Source organism: Diceros bicornis, chromosome 23, assembly GCF_020826845.1.
Source record: "Diceros bicornis minor isolate mBicDic1 chromosome 23, mDicBic1.mat.cur, whole genome shotgun sequence".
Taxonomy (NCBI): Eukaryota; Metazoa; Chordata; class Mammalia; order Perissodactyla; family Rhinocerotidae; genus Diceros; species Diceros bicornis.
In genome coordinates, this window is record NC_080762.1 from 37,601,098 (window position 1) to 37,614,243 (window position 13,146).

Here is a 13,146-nt window from a genome sequence, read left to right on the forward strand (position 1 = left end):
TATGCAACCTGTTCCTAGCTAGATTTACACACCAATACTTTTTCCAAAATTATTTTCTTTCTCTAAATACATGTACATTTTTTTCTTTTGCTGCATCCTTTGAAAGTAATTTACAGTCATTTCATAATTTCTCCAATAAATACATTGGCATGAATTTCTTAAGAATAAGAACATTCTTCCATATAAACACAATACCAATGTCACATCTGAAAAAATTAACACTAATCTAAAAATATCATGTAATATGCCGTCCATATTCATATGTCCTAATTGTTCTTAAAATGCCTTTTAGAATTGCTTTGTAGAACTCCAGTATCCAATTGTGGTTGGCAAATTATATTTGGTTTCCTCTCTTTCATTTCTTTCAATGTTAAACTGCCCCTCTATCTTTTATTTTTTCCATAGTATTGAATTTTTTGATGATTCTAGGACCTTGGTCTGTAAGAATGCATTTCATTTTTGTTTTTTCTTCCTGTTTCCACATGAATAGACTCAAGTTAATACTTTTGGCAAGAGTAGTACTTAGGTGTTATTATATGTTTCTGTTTCACATTAATAAGAGCATTGTATCAGGTTGTTCTACTATTGATGATACAAAGTTTGGCCGCCAAATCTTTCGATTGCAAAGAACCATTTTTTCCCATTAGTAATTAACAAGTAATCTCTTGTTTTATATGTTGAAGCTGTAGGAATATCCTGTTTTCCAATAACCTTTCACACAGTAGTTTCAGCATCTATTGATAATGCTTGTCTGACTCAATTTTTATAATTAGAGGTTGAAATGGTTTTTCTCTCATTCCTTCCACATTTATTAGTTGCCACTCATCTATGAAGAGGTTATCTCCATCCCTTCATCCTTTCCATCTGCTTCAGACTCACCTGCATAATTAACCATTTAACCATTTTCATTATTTACTGTTTATCCTTTCTATGTGTAACACATTACATACTATATATTATATGTGCACATATAATAGGAAAAATATATATATACACACACAGTCATGCATCACTTAACAACAGGAATAGGTTCTGAGAAACGTGTCGTTAGGTGATTTTGTCATTGTGAGAGCATTATAGAATACAGTGAAGAGGAATAAAATTTGCCACCCCAAAATGTGTCTCTTTAACATGACGATTATTTTAGGCTTACCATTTTTAAAAAACAAGACACTCAGAAGATTTTACTTGTTACCTCCTCCTTAACTGTCTAAAAGAATTCAGATTAAAAAAACCTATCTCGGGAAGCAAGCTATCGCCTTAGCATCACATGAGCTAGGTAGTAGACGGGGGATCTTAGAAAAGCCTGTTTGTTGGGCTCCTCTGTGTGTTCTTCTGTGGCCAAACACTTGTTTTCCAAATGTTTGCTCCTTTTCACCTACCTGTGAGTTGTCTTTCTTCCCTTTGAAGTCCCTGACTCTCCCTATCCTCAGCATCTTCTTTTGTCTTTAGCTGAGAATGATATTTAAGGTGAGGGCTTCAGCCATTTTGGCAAGTAACGTGGTTTTCCTGGGTTTCTCCTATGTATACATGTTATTAAACTTTTGTTTGTTTTCTCCTATTAATCTGTCTCATGTCAATTTAATTCTTAGATCAGCCAGAAGAACCCAGAAGAGTAGAGAAAAATTTCTTCCTCCCCTGCAGTACTTACAAAAACCTAGATGGTATAGCCAACTACACATCTAGGCTATGTGGTACTAATCTTATGAGACCAACGTCATATACGTGGTCTGTTGTTGACTGAAACTTCATTATGTGGAGCATAACTGTGTGTATATATATATATTATATTATATGTATAATTTCTGCTATACTCTTACACAAAGAGTATCATACTATATTCACTCTTAATAATGTATCCTGGAAATACTCCACATAAGTTCATAGCTAATTATCTTTTTATTATATGACTGGATAGTACTCCATTGTGTGGCAATTTCACAAATTATTTAATCTGTCTTCTATGGACGAGCATTTAGTTTCTGTCCAAAATTTGCTTTGTCAAACAGTAATGCAATGAATAATCTTTTACATAATATTTTGTATTTCCAGATATGTATGCTAGGTAGAGCCTTAGAAGTAGGATTTCTGGATCAAAGTGTAAATGTACATGCAATTTTGTTAGATATTCCGGCTTTTTGTTCCAGAGGGGTTTTACCATCATGAGTTCCCATCAGCAGTTACAAGAGCGTCTGATTTCCAAGGCCTGGTCAGTAGAACATGCTTTCAGGGCTCTGATTTTCCGCCAGTCTGATAGGTAAGAAATGGCATTTTGGTGTAGTTTAATTTGCATTCCTAGTGGATTAGAATGCCTTTTCATATGTTTAAGGACCATTTTTGCATATATTCTATGAACTGCCTGTTCCTATCTTTTGATCATTATCCGTGTTATTTTCCTTTTATTTTTAAGAATTCTTTTAAATTAAAGAGATTAGCATTTTTTTTCTGTGATGTAAGTCGTAAATAATTTTTGTCCAGTTTGCCTTTTAGTTTTTGTCATGCATTTTTAAAATTTTTAATGAAGTTGAATTGATGAATATTTTCTTTTACACAGCTGCCAGATATTGAGATATAATTTGAAATGTTGTCTCTGCCCACGTTATACGGAAAGCCAAGCATATGCTCTTCATTTAGATTGTTGATCCATGTGGAGTATTTGCAGGTGTATGTTACAAAAAGTGAATCCAATGTTTTTCTTTTCCAAATGGCTATCCAGTTTTTCCAACACTGTGTTTTAAAATGACTATATTTTTCCCAGGGAGCTAAGATACTGCATTTAACATATACTAAATTTTCATTTGTATTTGGGTCTTTTCTGGGCTTTCTATACTATTTTGTTGTCCTATCAGTGTGTTCATGGATCTGTACCATGCTGTTTTGATTGGAAGAACTTTATAATATAAAAGAACTTTGTATATATATGACTTTGTTTTTTAGAGTAGTTTTAGATTCACAGCAAAATTGAGAGGAAGATATAGAGATTTCCCATATGCCCATTGCCATTAGACATGCACAGCCTCCCTCATTATCAACATCACTCACAAGAGTGGTATATTTGTGATAATTGATGAACCTATGTTGACACATCCTTATCACCCAAAGTTCATAGTTTACCTTAGGGTTCACTCGTTCTTGATGTTGTATATTCTATGCATTTGGACAAATTTATAATGACATATGTCCATTATTATAATATCATACAGAGTATTTTTACTGTCCTAAAAATTCTCTGTGCTCTGCCTATTCATCCCTACCTCCCCCGCCCCATACTGAAACCACTGATCTTTTTATTGTTTCCATAGTTTTGCGTTTTCCAAAATGTTATATAGTTGGAATAATACAGTATGTAGACTTTTCAGATTGGCTTCTTTCACTCAGTAATATGTGTTTAAGTTTCCTCTATGTCTTTTCATAGCTCAAATTTATTTCTTTTTAGCACTGAATAATATTCCATTGTCTGTATGTACCACAATTTATCCTTTCACCTACTGAATGAATCTTGGTTGCTTCCAAGTTTTGGCAATTATGAATAAAGCTGCTATAAACACATGTGCAGGTTTTATGTGGACATAAATTTTCAACTCTTCTGGCTAAATGCCAAGGAGTGAGATTGCTGGATCATACGTTAAGATTATGTTTATTTTGTAAGAAACCACCAAACTGCCCTTCCAAGTGATTGTACCATTTTGCGTTTCCACCAACAATGAACGAGAGTTCCTGTTGCTCCACATCCTCATCAGAATTTGATGTTGTCAGTGTTCCAGATTGTGGCCATTCTAATAGATATGTAATGGTATCTCATTGTTGTTTTAATTTGCATTTCTCTGATGACATGTTATGTGGAGTATCTTTTCATATATTTACTTGCCATCTGTATACTTTCTTTGGTGAGGTGTCTGTTAAGGTCTTTGGCTCATTTTTTATTGGGTTGTTTGTTAGCATATTGTTGAGTTTTAAGAGTTCTTGGTATATTTTGGATAATAGTCCTTTATCAGATGTATCTTTTGCAAATATTTTCTCCCAGTCTGTGGCTTGTCTTCCCATTCTCTTGATATTTCTTTCACAGAGCAGAGGATTTAATTTTAATGAAGTCTGGCTTATCAATTATTTCTTTCATGGATCATGTTTTTGGTGCCATATTTGATAATATAGCATCAAACCCAAGGACATCTAGGTTTTCTCCTGTGTTATCTTCTAGGAGTTTCATAGTCTTGCATTTCACATTTAGGTCTATGATTCATTTTGAGGTGATTTTTGTGAAGTGTGTAAAGTTTGTCTATCTTCATTTATTTGCATGTGGATGTCCAATTTTTATGATATATTTTAATATCTGGTAGTACCAACTGCCTCATTGCCTTTCTTTTTAAATACTTGCCTAAATATTATTTCATGTTTATTTATTTATTTATTTATTTTTGTGAGGAAAATTAGCCAGGAGCTAACATCCATTGCCAATCCTCCTCTTTTTGCTGAGGAGGATTGGCCTTGGGCTGACATCCATGCCCATCTTCCTGTACTTTATATGGGATGCTGCCACAGCATGGCTTGATAAGCGGTGCATAGGTCCGTGCCCGGAATCCAAACCTGCCAACCCTGGGCCGCCGAAGCGGAGCACACAAACTCAACTGCTATGCCACTGGGCTGGCCCCCATGTTTATTTTTTGTAGATGAAATTTAGAATCAACATGTCTAGCATTGTTGGCATTTTTAGTGGGATCACACTTAATTTATACATTATCTTGGAGAAAATCTGCATCTTTATGATGTTGAGTCACTTCACCCAGGAACAAGGAATAGCTTTCAATTGTTCAGGTCTATTTTAGTCTTTAAGAATGGTGTAGAGTTCTATTCTCATAGGATTGAATACTTTTGCTTAAGTTATAAGTTTATTCCTCGGTATTTTATTTTTATTTATTTATTGTTTTTGTGAGGAAGCCTAGCCCTGAACTAACATCCATTGCCAATTCTCCTCTTTTTGCTGAGGAATATTTGCCCTGGGCTAACATCCGTGCCCATCTTCCTCTATTTTATATGGGACGCCACCACAGCACGGCCTGACAAGCAGTGTGTTGGTGCACGCCCAGGATCCGAACATGCGAACCCCAGGCCGCCACAGCAGAGCATGCACACTTAACCGCCCCCTCAGTATTTTATTATTTTTATTGCTGTTGTAAATGTTTTCTTCCATTATCTCTTCTGATTCTTTTTTGTTTATATGAAGTTTATTGATTTTTATATGCTAATTCAAAGGTTTTGCTCTTATATTTTAGTTATTACAATCTCTATAATACTCCCTCTGCTAAAAAAAATATTGAATTCTCCTATTAATTGCTATCACTTTTCTAGAATGAGCTCAGTTTCTCCCTGGTACTTCTTTGTTGTGTCTGCTTTGTGCTGCCCACCAACTCCAAATTCCCCCAGAGCACAGTCACTAAGTGCATCATAGGAAAAATATATTCATTCTTAATACTATGTATGATGAGCAAATTTGTGTGTATTCAATTCTATTATTTCAAAAAACTAATTATGAAGTTGGACATATGTATCTCTGAGGAAATAGTGATAAACTTACACTTAAAACATATATTGCTCTTTTAATAATCACATGATAAAAGATCTAAAGTTATATGAAAAAATAATGTTCTGTTGAAAAATCACGTTTCTAATAAAACATCTGTTCTCAAACTGCTGTCTTCTTAACACGTAGTGTTCTGTGTATGCATCAGTAGAACAGGTGGAAACTATGGGGTATGACTTGAGTGGTGCTGGAAAGATAAGCTTTGTCCACATATCTACCCCCTGACCTCCACCAACCCTCAGCCTGAAAATCATATTTGATAGTCTTAATGTGTCCAGATATTTCTATTAAACATACATATTACCTACTTCATTAGCCAGGGTGAGCTTTTCAGATTAGTCCCTTCACAGCTTTGGACCTGACGAGACAAAGCATAGGGCACAGAGTTTTCATGTGGGATCATTGTGACACACGCCAGATGCCTGACAGCAGCCCAGAAAGAGAGTGGGCTGTGACCTTAGTAAGAGAGAGGGGAACAATAAAAACAAACTTTGATATTTTTAGGAATTTATTTTGGCACAGATCTTCAAGATACATAATCACTTTGGTTGCTGAGATGCTGTGTGATATAACTTTTTGAGTATGTATGGGTCCTGAAAAAAAGTAAGAATCGAGAAATTTTGAACGTGGCACATTGTCTCAGCAGGACACTGGATTGAGAGGTCTCTGTCATGAGGCCTGGGTGACTCTTGGGAAAGAAATCACTCTTAAATGGAGAGCAGCAAGCCACATAAATTATTTCAAGAGTCTGGCTCATTGGTAAGGGGTACATGTACTAAAGGTGAGCCTCGGGGTGCTGATCACTTGCTCTTTTCTTTGAATGTTCTCTGACAGCAGAAGTAAGCACCAATTGCCATGCCAAAGGTTGCACATGATGGCAGTGACCACATTTCCCAATACATGAAGCAAAAACTGGCTCTCACAGCCGCTCTCCTATAGATTGAAGGTGAAGGAGGCAGACACCTTGTCTCAACATTACACCAGCATTAAACTAGTGCACTTCCAAGTATAATGGGTCTCACAACCAGCAACTAGGAGTATGGTGATCTAGATGCAAGGTGGAGATATAATCAACTAAAACTGTCATTGCTTAGAATCCAGGCACATCCTGCAGGTTTGTTGTCAGAAGGACTCTGAACTTACCTCCTCCCACAGACACAACAAATCTACAACTACTTGTGGAACATTTTCCACTGAGAGAGATCTAGCAACTGGACAAAAAGAACCTCCACAACAGGGGACAACACTGACAAGGGTGGAAGAGGCAGAAATACACCTCTGTTGAGGAAAAAAAACCACCATAGCCATGGCACTTCGTGGCCAGGAGCAATCTGAAAGGTATGGAGCTTTTCTTGGAGGAGCGGGGATGCAGGGGCGGATCTGAGTGGGGGATCTATGCAACAATAGGGACCCCAGCCTTTAGATTCAGCACAACCAAGATGATATTCCATAGTATCTGGCTTTGCTGGCTTTGAAAACCAACAGAGAATACACCCAGAAAAACTATCGAACTTCAGAGAGAGAAAAACCTGCACTCAAAGGGCCCAGGCACAGATTTACCTGTTCCGGAAACCAACACAAAAACACCAGAAAGAAAAATGCATAGTCCTTTGGTAAAAGAGACTCACTTACTAAGCTCAGAGTGCATCCTGGAGTGGCAGGATGTGGCTGGGCCCACCCCCCGCAAGGACTGAGACACTAGTGGCAGCCATTATTGTGACCTAGTTCAATCGTGCTGACACAGATGCTGGCAGCTGCCGTTGGATTCTTTCTTCTAGCCTGTTAGTGCAGGGGCTTGCCCTGCCCACTAGAGCACCCAAGGTAATGAACTAGAGCCAGGGCTGGCAGCTGCTCCAGGGACTGGCCCCACCCACCAGCAAGCCCTCCGGGAACTTGCGGGCCTGCACAGGTGGGGTGTGTGGAACCTCTGCAGCAGGACAAGTGGGTGCACACTGGGCGTGCATGCAGGCATGTGTTGATGGGGCGTGTGGGCCCGCAGATGGTGGGGTGTGTTGGCCCACCGCAGACTTGCGCTGCTGGCCATCTCAAACAGCCGCAAGGGGGATCTGCCCCACCTTCCAATGCCTGAAACAATTGTGTGCTGCTGCGCCTGGGACCAGGCCAACTGATCTGCATCCTGAGAAAGCTGAAAACAGCTGTGTGCTACAGGGAGCCACACCAGAGGCCTGCAGCAACTGTGAGCCCCTGAGCCTAGCAACCAGCCACATTGGAGACCTGACTCACTTAACAACAAAACAGCAGGAGTTGTGTGCTGTTAGACTGCACAGCCAGCTGTGTCAGGGCTTGCCCCACCCAATAAAGTGACCATAGCAGCCACACATGGCTCAGCCTTACAACCAGCAGGCCTGGGGGCCAGCCTAGCCTATTTATGTGCCCATAGCAAAAGCAACCCCACCACAACAGAAAGGCTCACATAGCCCACACAGGGGACACTCCTGGAGCATTTGGGATGGTAATGAAAGGGGAGCACCTTGCTGGGCCTCATAAGGCATCTCTTACATAAGGCCACATTTCCAAGATCAGGAGAGGTAGCTGATCTACCTAATGCATAGATATAGGAACAGAAAAGTAGGCAAATGAGTAGACAAAGGAATACGTTCCAAGTAAGGGAACAGGACAAATCCTCAGAAAAGGAACTAAATGAAACAGAGATAAACACTGTACCTGATAAAGAGTGCAAACTAATAGTCATGACGATTCTTACTGATCTTGGGAGAAGAATAGATGAACACAGCAAGAACTTCAACAAAGTACTGGAAAATGTGAAAAAGAACCAATCAGAACTGAAGAATACAATAATGGAAATGAAAAATTCACTAGCGGGAATCAACGGCAGGGTAAATGACACAGAAGAACTCAGCGAACTGGATAAAGAGTAGAGGAAATCACCCAAGCTGAACAGAAAAAGAAAAAAGAGTTAAAAAGAACAAGGGCAGTCTAGAGGACTTCTGGGATAACATCAAGCATACTAACATCCATATTCTAGGTATCTCAGAAGGAGAGAGAGAGACAAAGGGGGAAGAGAACCTAGAGAAATAATAGCTGAAAACTTCCCTAACCTAAGCAAGGAAACAGACATCCAGGTACAGGAAGCACAGAGAGCCCCAAAAAAGATGAGCCCAAAGAGGCCCACACCAAGACACATTATAATTAAAATGTCAAGAATTAAAGATAAAAAGAGAATCCTAAAAGCTACAAGAGAAAAGCAACAGCTTACATACAAAGGAAACCCCATAAGACTATCAGCTGCCTTCTCAGCAGAAACCTTACAGGCTAGAAGGGAGTGGCACGATATATTTAAAGTGCTGAAAGGAAAAAACCTACAGCCAGGAATGCTCTACCTGGCAAGGTTATCATTCAGAATGGAAGAGAGAGAAAAAGAGTTTTCCAGAGAAGCAAAAACTATAAGAGTTTATCATCACTAAACTGCCCTTACAAGAAATGTTAAAGGGACTTATTTAAATAGAAAAGAAATGACCACGATAGGAATAAGAAAATTATCTAAGAAAAAATATCACTGATAAAGGCAAATATACAGTAAAAGTAGTGGATCAAATACCTATAAAGCTAGTACGAATCTCAAAAGACAAAAGACTAAAAATATCTATTTCCATGACAAGAGGTTAAGGGATACACACACAAAAAAAGGGGTAAAATATGATATAGCCTCACTTGGGAACTCTTAGAACTATCAGGAGAATTCTGAGAGTATTGGTATTCTGGAGTTGGTACATATGGTGCAGAGGAATACTATTTTATAATTTTTCATTTGAGTCACTTTTTCTCACAAGAAAAAAGATAAATATAGGAATATCCTTGAATTAACACTAATTTATTAAAAATTCCTGCACAAATAAAAAACAGAACTACTCAGTAATAAATTATTTCCAACATGTTACACTTATCACAAAAGCTAGGCGCTTGGGGCAGTGTTGTTAAGAACAATTGTTCTAGAGAACTGATTCTCCATCATTCATACTTGGCTATCAATGCTTCACAAAGTTCCTGCCATATAAAATGCTTAACAAATGTTTTAAGTATATTTATTAGGACTCTTGGATGCAGGTCATTGAAAAATAAACTCAAATTGACTTAAGTAAAATGGGAAACTCATTGGCTTCCATAACTGACAAGTCTAGGAGAAGCACTAGCTTCAGACAAAACTCAATCTGGCTACTCAAATGAAATCATCAGTGCTCTGCCTCTCTCTCTCTCTCTCTGCATTTCTTGGTTGTTCTTTTCTCCATGTTGTGGCATGATTGCCAGAGGGTCTGATTTTCCAACATACTCATGACTTAATAATTCTAAGCCTGAGAAATGGAGAACTGGCAGCTCTTGGTCATGTGCCCACTATAGGGCAGAGAGTAAGCTCGTGAACAGGACTAAACAGAATCTCCATGGAATATGGGAGTGTAGGTTCCATAATGTATGTTACACGGACCAAAGATATTGTCCTGACATTGAAATGAACAATAAAATTCATTTGTGTTTTATCTTGAATTCATAAAGTTCAGTATCTTGGATTCATAGAGTAAGTGAAGAGTTTTTAAAAATAAATTGTCTTCGTTAATGATAGTTCTGCATAAAGAAACTAAAAACCTAAAGAAGGAAATATTAAAAGGCACTGAGCTATGCATTAGGGAAATATCCAAAGTATAAACTAATGAACACATTGTAGATTTTGTATTTTAAATAGCCAGAATTATGACATTGAGAATTTGGGAGAAAATTATTAAAGGAAACTTTAATTCCTGGAAAGAATTTATAATCTGTGATTTAAATTTCAAGAAGGCCATAAGATTTTTAATATTAGAGACTTAGTCAAGAATGACTCAAGTCATTTCTCAAACAGAAAAAGAGTAGCATTGAGAGAACGAGATTATTTTACCTCCTTTATTGATGCATTTGAATTTCCTTATTCTTCATAAAGTATATTAAAAATGGAAGAAAAAAGATTTGTAGTCATATACTAAATTCAATATAGTAGTGTAATTGCAGATGACTCTTGCTCTTAATAGTGACATATGGCCTTCTCCAACAGTATGAACTTTAGGCGTTTTATTAGCATTCAAGTTTCAAATATAAATGACTGTCAGGAATTTGGTCTCAGTTGAAGGCATCCAATCTCTAAGATTATATTTATTAGATCTATCTTTATAACATTTATAGTATAACTTTTTCCATAAAACTATTAACGTAAGTTTGTTGCATATTTTATTGTTCTTTCTCCAAGGCAAGTTTTATTCTAAATGGTATGTATAGATATATCGATACATGAACAGTCACTGGTATACTTCAAGCAATTGTCAGAGTAAATGCAGTCAAAGAAAAATCCAAGAGCTTCATTAGTACTTATTACTGAATCTATTTTTAATGATAAAACCAAACTTATCTTTTACACTATCAATACTTTTTCTAATCTTTAGGATCTCATAAATGAAAATAGCTTATCTAAACTTCTTTCTCCACTATTGATTGGTTACTTGCTTATACCAGAGTTATATTAAGAATTTTAATGGGGTGAAATATTATGTATTATGACAATCATTATAGTTACTATAAGGATGGCCCATAGATTTCTAGAATTCCAAAATGACCTCAATCTTTAAATTGTGCTAACCTCAGCCTTAACCACTGACAAACTGTCACATGCTGGGTTTTGCATTCAGGAGTTCAGATACCCTCGCTTTTCTGTTCAAACCATAGACAATTTTAACTTTCCTGGAATTTCATTGCATGCATGAACTTCTATCCCCTCAAAGGCACAACCTGGCTGCTTTGCACTGCATGAGTAGCTCACTCCCTCTCTCACAGTCAGCATGCAGCAACTTGTGGGGACAGATGAAAAAACTTTCAGTCCCATCTCACCTGACATGCAATCTCTCCCCTCCTTTGCCCCTAGCCCTATGTCCCTGCTGCTTATACTTTACTTTCCAATATCTAAACCCTCCCAGGTCACAGAGCGTCCACGACTTGTTTAGCCTGTTCTCAAGTTTTGTCTACACATTCTTACTTTTCCAATTACTAAAGGTAAAGGACTCTAATTCCTTTTACCAGCAGTAGCCATATTGTTGATTTCTTTCTTTAATACTTTGTTCAGCAGAAAATAATTTTCTTCCCCTCTTTTCAATCAGCCTTCCGTGGCTCTACTGTCAGCCCTCCGAGTCCTTCATCCACTTTATGGACGTTATGAGTTTTGGCTTATGGTGAGCAGATGAATCAAATGACAGAATAACATTTGGTGTCAACTGTAGATGTAAGAACTCAGGGAGTGAATGGGATTTTATCCATATAGCCACGTTGGATCCACAAATGTGCATCCTCTTTAGCACCTTCCTCAGCTGGGACAACTATATTTTCAAATCTGAGCCTTTTGTAAGGAATGTGAAGATTCTGCGATTGATGGGAATATTTGAATATTAATGACACATTATACTTGAGGAGTTTGAGACAATTAACCTGAATCATATGTGATCTGAACACTATTTTACTCTTCCATCATGATCAGAATTATTATATAACAAGAAACACCTAAGTCTGCCTCAAAATTCCTGTTACAGCAAAGCCTTGTATCTTCCTAATGTCTTTTTGCCCTGCAGGATGATTCAGAAATTCCAGAATTATTTGGACCAGACCAGGCCCACTTATCAGTTTGAAAAACAAACACACGAAAAGTTTGGGTTGCAGTATATGCCTTTTAAAAAATAGAACTAGTTATTTAATTTCTCTTGAGAAGAAAACTGGTTTATTCCAATTCAATTAAAAATATAGAGAGATAAAGAAGAAATTATCCTTAACTCAGAAACAATGATAACTGATACAATCCTGATACAATCCACAAAAAGAAGAGACTTTCTGCACTCGTGCATCCAAGAAGCTTACACATTTTCCTTCCTAAATCGTGTTCAAGAAAAGATACATTCCCAATTTGGTTGGTCAGAATGAAATACTGATGGAGCTATGATTTTAAGTGAGTAGGATTACTGTGCTCAAGGGCAGTACCCAAGTGTTGCTCTCTACTGCTCATTCTTCATCTATGCAGTGAGCAGACCTAGATAAGGCCCACCATCAGCAAGGACCATGAACCATGGCCCTCCTCTCTTATTACCCTCTATCCCACCCTCTTCCAAGGAGGTAGTTTCTCAAGAAATTTCTATGCATCTTAGTCATCTGTATTTCTCTTTTTTCCCAAGTAGGCCTGAGCCTGATAGGCCCAAGATTTACATTTGAGTAAAGGGGTAAATAGAAAGCCTTACTTGAGCCTTATCCATGAGCCACCTACATCCCCAACCTTGATGTTACAGTGTAAGTCTGTACTGATGTTTCCAACACTTGAGTGGCTTTTTAGTGTGGTGCTTTGATTCCTATTCAGCAACTCTTCCTTGTCAATGGCTTCCTTAGATCCTTGCATTGGAAGTGGGGGCTGGAGGGGAGGTACGGTGGTGGTTAAAGTGATTGTCAGGGTAAGATTCAGGAATTACCTAGTCTTGGGCCATACAGCCATTTTTTATCGTCAAAAATATCCCTTTTAATTGTTTACATATACG